We start from the raw sequence: 5606 nt of genomic DNA, 5'->3' as shown, positions 1-5606 counted from the left end.
CCCCCCCCCCGGGTTCCATGTCACGATTCCTCACTGCTCGAGTCTGCGGACTTGTTAATTTAAGAGGGAAAAAACATTAACCTCCAAACATTTCACTCTGACATTGTCTAAGCCAAATATTTGGCTGGTTGGGTGTGAAATGACTCTTCACTTCACTCGGGCCTTGAATTTTATTGTGTTTTTAAATCCAAAAATCATCTAATGTGAAACAAATGTTTTGAATTTTGTCTGTCTGTCTCACACACACACTCTCTCTCTCGCTCTCTCTCATCTGACCCAACAAAATTGCTTTCCAACTTGCTGATTTGCCCAAAACGTTGGAAATTTTCATTTTCACTCCAACCCAAACATTTTGCTTTTTTAAGCAACCAAAGAACTGGAAAATCCATAATTCCCTCACCTCATATCCCACCCTCCCCACTCTGCCTCATTCAGGACCAGCAACAGCCAGTGCCCCTAGCTCAGTGGTTCCCAACCTGTTTACCACTCTGGGCCGCATATGTGGCCCACCTCCAATACTACCTGTATGGCCGTGAGGATTTCACCTGGGCCTCAGCTCTGTGCTGATTGGGCCGGAGATTGAGAACCACTGCCCTAGCTTAATGCATACACCATACGCCCGTGAAATCTTACCCTCTTCAGTGCTCAGCATGGTATTGAGAGTCATGTGATGTTTGGTGTTTTTCTTAAAGCCCCAGCTCCCAGAGTCGTGGGATTACGACACACTCCGTTTGCAATTTTAAAAATGTCTATAAGGCTTTGACTACATGGGAAAGCTGCACTGGCATAACTAAAAGTAAGACTCCCACAGCCCCATGTAAATGCACTCATTTCAGTTTAGTTTAAATCAGTTCAAACCAGATTTAAGCTAAACCACAATATGCCACTCTGAAGCTGCAAACATTTGCCCTGAAGAGGGAAAACAGGAAGAGTGCCAGTTCTGGGGTCTGTAATATAAAAAGAATCTACAGGTACCTCCCCATGGTGGAAATTTCTGATCGCAGAGGGCTCCGTAACCTAGCAAAGGCAAAACAACAGCCACAGGCTGGAAATTGACACTGGATGACATCAGCCTAACACTAAGGTGCAATTTTTGAACGGTGAGGAGAACCACCCGTTGGAACAACTCACCAAGGGTTGTGGTTGATTCGCTGCTATGAGAAACTTTAAATCAAGTCTTAGCTCTGCTCTAGCTCAGCCAGGAGTTCTGGGCTCCGTGCAGCCGTCGCTGGCTGACATTCTCTGGCTTGTGCTGCTGGGAAGGCAGCTGAAATGACCAGTACAGTCCCTTCCGGCCTTAACATCTAGCAGTCAAGGGTGTTCCGAGTCCCCCTGAAAGTCTGTTCCAAGCTAAACAGCGGGAACAGAGAGGGCTGAAACAGCTTTCCCTGCTGCAGCAAAGGACCTGGGGGTTACAGTGGACGAAAAGCTGGATATGAGTCAGCAGTGTGCCCTTGTTGCCAAGAAGGCTAACGGCATTTTGGGCTGTATTAGTAGGAGCGTTGCCAGCAGATCGAGGGAAGTGATTATTCCCCTCTATTCCGCACTGCTGAGGCCACACCTGGAGTATCACGTCCAGTTTTGGTTCCCTCCACTACAGAAAGGATGTGGACAAATTGGAGAGCGGAGGGCAACGAAAATTATTAGGGGGCTGAGGCACATGACTTACGAGGACAGGCTGAGGGAACTGGGCTTGTTTAGTCTGCAGAAGAGAAGAGTGAGAGGGGATTTGATAGGAGCTTTCAACTACCTGAAGGGGGGTTCCCAAAGAGGATGGAGCTCGGCTGTTCTCAGTGGTGGCAGATGACAGAACAAGGAGCAATGGTCTCAAGTTGCAGTGGGGGAGGTTTAGGTTGGATATTAGGAAACACTATTTCACTAGGAGGGTGGTGAAGCACTGGAATGGGTTACCTACAAAGGTGGTGGAATCTCCATCCTTAGAGGTTTTTAAGGCCCGGCTTGACAAAGCCCTGGCTGGGATGATTTAGTTGGGGTTGGTTCTGCTTTGAGCAGGGGATTGGACTAGATGACCTCCTGAGGTCCCTTCCAACCCTAATCTTCTGTGATTCTATGAAAGCAAGAATCGAAGGCAGAGGATCATTTCCAAGGAGGCAAAGACACTGCAGACAGTGCACCAGGATCACGTGTCTGCGTGTTGGGGGACTTCACTGCAGTGGGTCCCTCTCATTCACAACAGGCTGCCATTCTGTGACTGGCTTTCTGGGAGATCCCATCTGATCAGCACACGGCAGGGGGAGGGGGCAATTTCTGTGGCTTTTAAGGGCCAGCTGCTCCAAAGTTGGCCTCCATTTTCCCCTTGCAATTATTTCCAGGTCCTTAGTGTCACATGGGCCGGGCATCTGAGTACCTGGCTGTGCCCACACATCAGGACTGCATTGTTCTCACAATCTCAGCAGCCTCTGCATGGCTGGTTGCAATTTTGTCCTTGAGATTATTTGCACCCAGAAAATTGCAGGCATAAAAACAAAGCTCAGGCTGAAAATTTCACCCAAAAGATGTGTTCGGGGCAGGAGGAAAGATGTCCTAGGGCTGCTCCATTGCACCTACGTGGAGGTGAACCTCTCTCAAACCAAGGCAGGCCAGAGGTGGCTTCCTTCACAGCCCAGCAACCTTTTCGATCAGGTCACGCAGCGTGGGAGCTGAGTCCCTTTGCTGCCCCCACCCAGCATGTGACAGCTGACAGGATACCATCCCACGATGCCTTTGCAGCCAGCGGGCTGGGGCAGACCTACTCACCACTCCCCAGCAGGAGTCCTGGCTGGTGCTCTTTGCTGGAGCTGGGAGGTGACTGGTGGTTTAAGGAGGCTGGAGGTTTTCTACTACAGCAATTCTCAACCATAGGTCCAGGGGGGCCATGAGCAGGTTTCAGAGCCAAGCAGTGTTAGACTCGCTGGGGTTCCAGGGCAGAAAGCCAAAGCCCGGCCGTGTGGGGCTTAAACGCAGGGCCCTGGGCCCTGCCACCTGGGGCTGAAGCCGAAGCCTGAGCAACTTAGCTTCGCAGGGCCCCAGACAATTTCCCAGCTTGCTACCCCCATCACTGGCCCTGGCTGCTATATGCAGAAAAACAGCTGTGTGGCTCAGGTGGGCCAGGGAGTTTTACAGCCTGGTGGGGGGATTCGGAAAGAAAAAGGTTGAGAAGCCCCTGCCCTACCAGTGTGACTCCCTGCCACCCCCTGCAATAACCACCCTAAACCCAACAGCCCTGGGCTCTCTCCTCCTGCGGGCCCCATCTGTGGGGGGCCTGGGTATCAGAGCAAGGAGGAGAACAGGGACCAAGGCAGTGCAGAGCTGATGCAGCCCAAGGGCTGAGCAGTGGGAAGGCTGCGGGGGCAGCACAGGTCTCTGTCCAGTTCCAGCATGCTGGGAGGGTCGGGGTCGCTCTACCTCATTTGATGCCTCTCCTCAGGGGGGGTATTAAACAGCCTCATTGCAGCTTCCTCTACCAAAGCCCCTCTTCCGGCTCCCGGCTAGGGCTCTGCAGGTGTTATCGCATGGAGCAGTGATCCAATGGAGGGAGCCGGGCAGGGCTCAGGGGGAGCCCAGCTTTGTCAGAACCACATCTAGAGACTCAGCTGTGAAATGCAGCTTTACCAAAGCTCGGGAGAGGTTGTTGGCTGGGCCCTTGCAAAGCGGGAGAGAGGATGTAGATGGCTCCACCCACTGTGCACCGCTGAAAATGACACCAGGCGTGGGCCAGGGAAAACTGGTCCCTAGCACTCCCTTCCAGAGCCAGGCCCCAGACTCACTGCGTGAGCTGCAGCAAGTCCCAGCACCGCTCTTTAGCTCAGTTTCCCCAGCTGTGGAACGGTACCAAGTGCTCTGGCAAAGCAAAGCACCTGAGCAGGGATTTAACTATAAGCATGCAGGCAGCACCACTGACCGCACGGGGACTTGTTATGCTGGCTTGAGGCTGGAAGAGTTCCCAGCACCTCGTGGGACGGAGCCCGACAGATCTTTGTGACGCTCTAGGAGACCCGCAGATAAAAGGTGACAAGCTGAACATTAGCATCAACCAGCCACTGGCTTCTCCCTGAGCCTGGGCGCTGCTCTAATCACTGCTGCTGAACTGAGGTTGAAAGCAACAAGAGGCCTCTTAATTGTTTTATACTTAATTACTTAAAGTACCTCACCTGGGTATTGTGCGGCTTAATTAGCTGGTGTCTGGAACGTGCGATGAAGCTGAAAATCGCTGTGTCATTAAGCAGCGTCGTTATATTTGGATGGATTTTATTCCTTTTCTTATTAACCTTGTGGCCCAGGTCTCTGGCCCACCCCATCTCGTTTTAACGTTAAAGCACCAAGAAAGGCTGCACATGGAACAGACGCTAAATGTCACTTTGCACATTTCAGATTCGATTGTCTGAGATGTTCTTAATAACGAAGGGAAGAAAACAATATTTTTAGTACTATTTGACAGTATCGCTTCAGCTATTTATATTTGCCAGATATATACCAACGTCACCTCCACAAACGCAGCACAGTCACACACTGGAAAGTCAAGAACTGTCACAATGAAGGTTGCCCTTGCATGCAATTAAAGACTGCATATGCACCAGGGTTAATCAGGCTGAATCAAAGTTGCACAGCCTGTCTTAACCCTGGCATCCCCGAACTGTAGGGCGCTTGATGTAGCAACCTTAAAACTGTCTTTTAAAAACTGAAAAACCAGAATGGGGATGTGTCAGGCAACCTTTCCAGGCCTCGCTCTCTTTGCTGCCTCTGATCAGCGTTTGCCATTTGTTCTGTGCGGTAACGACATTCGCATTGTGGCAAAGGAGAGGTTCCCGCAAACACAGTGACTGAACAGCAACACTCACATTTGATTGTTTTAAAAAGAAATTGAAGAGTCTCCTGCTGAATCATCAACTCCCTTTGCAGCCCCACCTTGGAGGCTGTTGCTGGGGAGGCTCCATACAAGTACTCACAGCCCAAGCCCGCTTAGCTTGTGAGATCTAATAGGATCCCAGCATAAAGAGGGGCGGTTGCAGAGTAACAATGCAGCTAAGGACAGACCTTATGTGAAAAGACACCAGGGAAAGACACCAGAAAGCCATCGCCAATGCACTGGAGACAGCTTCAGAGCAGCAGCTTTGGTGGCACAGAGCACAGGGAATTCAAGGCAGCATCACAGCGCCAAATGCCCCTCGTTCCCAGAGCAGGTCTGAGCGTGGTTTACATGTTGTTTAACCGAGAAGGCAAGACAGAGCATATGGGCTGAGCTGATCAGCGCTACACATCCAGCCTGCGTTGTTGTCGGGTCACAGCAAAGCACGTTCCTACCCCCAAAACGCCCAACAAAGGCTGTCGATAAGCCCCATCAGTCGTGGGCTGCATTGTCTCGTAGCTGCGTGGCATGGAGATTGCAAAGACCTACGCGCCCCAAAAGGTCCACAGAGCAGAGCTCAACAAGGCTCCCTGTTATCCATGGCCATGGAGACCAGGCCATTCCCTGATGGGCTAGCAGTCCTACGGCACTCTCCCAAGTACCCGGCCCAGGGGAACCCAGCATCCCTGGCTGGGTTGTCAGGGATGTGCTTGGAGCGAGCGCGCGCGTGCTGAGCACTCCAGCTCCCTGCTGAGCAGCC

This window comes from Terrapene carolina, unplaced genomic scaffold, assembly GCF_002925995.2.
Source record: "Terrapene carolina triunguis isolate 2854851 unplaced genomic scaffold, T_m_triunguis-2.0 Scaffold166, whole genome shotgun sequence".
In the NCBI taxonomy this organism is placed as follows: Eukaryota; Metazoa; Chordata; order Testudines; family Emydidae; genus Terrapene; species Terrapene triunguis.
The sequence above is the reverse complement of the archived record's forward strand: the minus strand, read 5'-3'. Positions refer to the sequence as shown.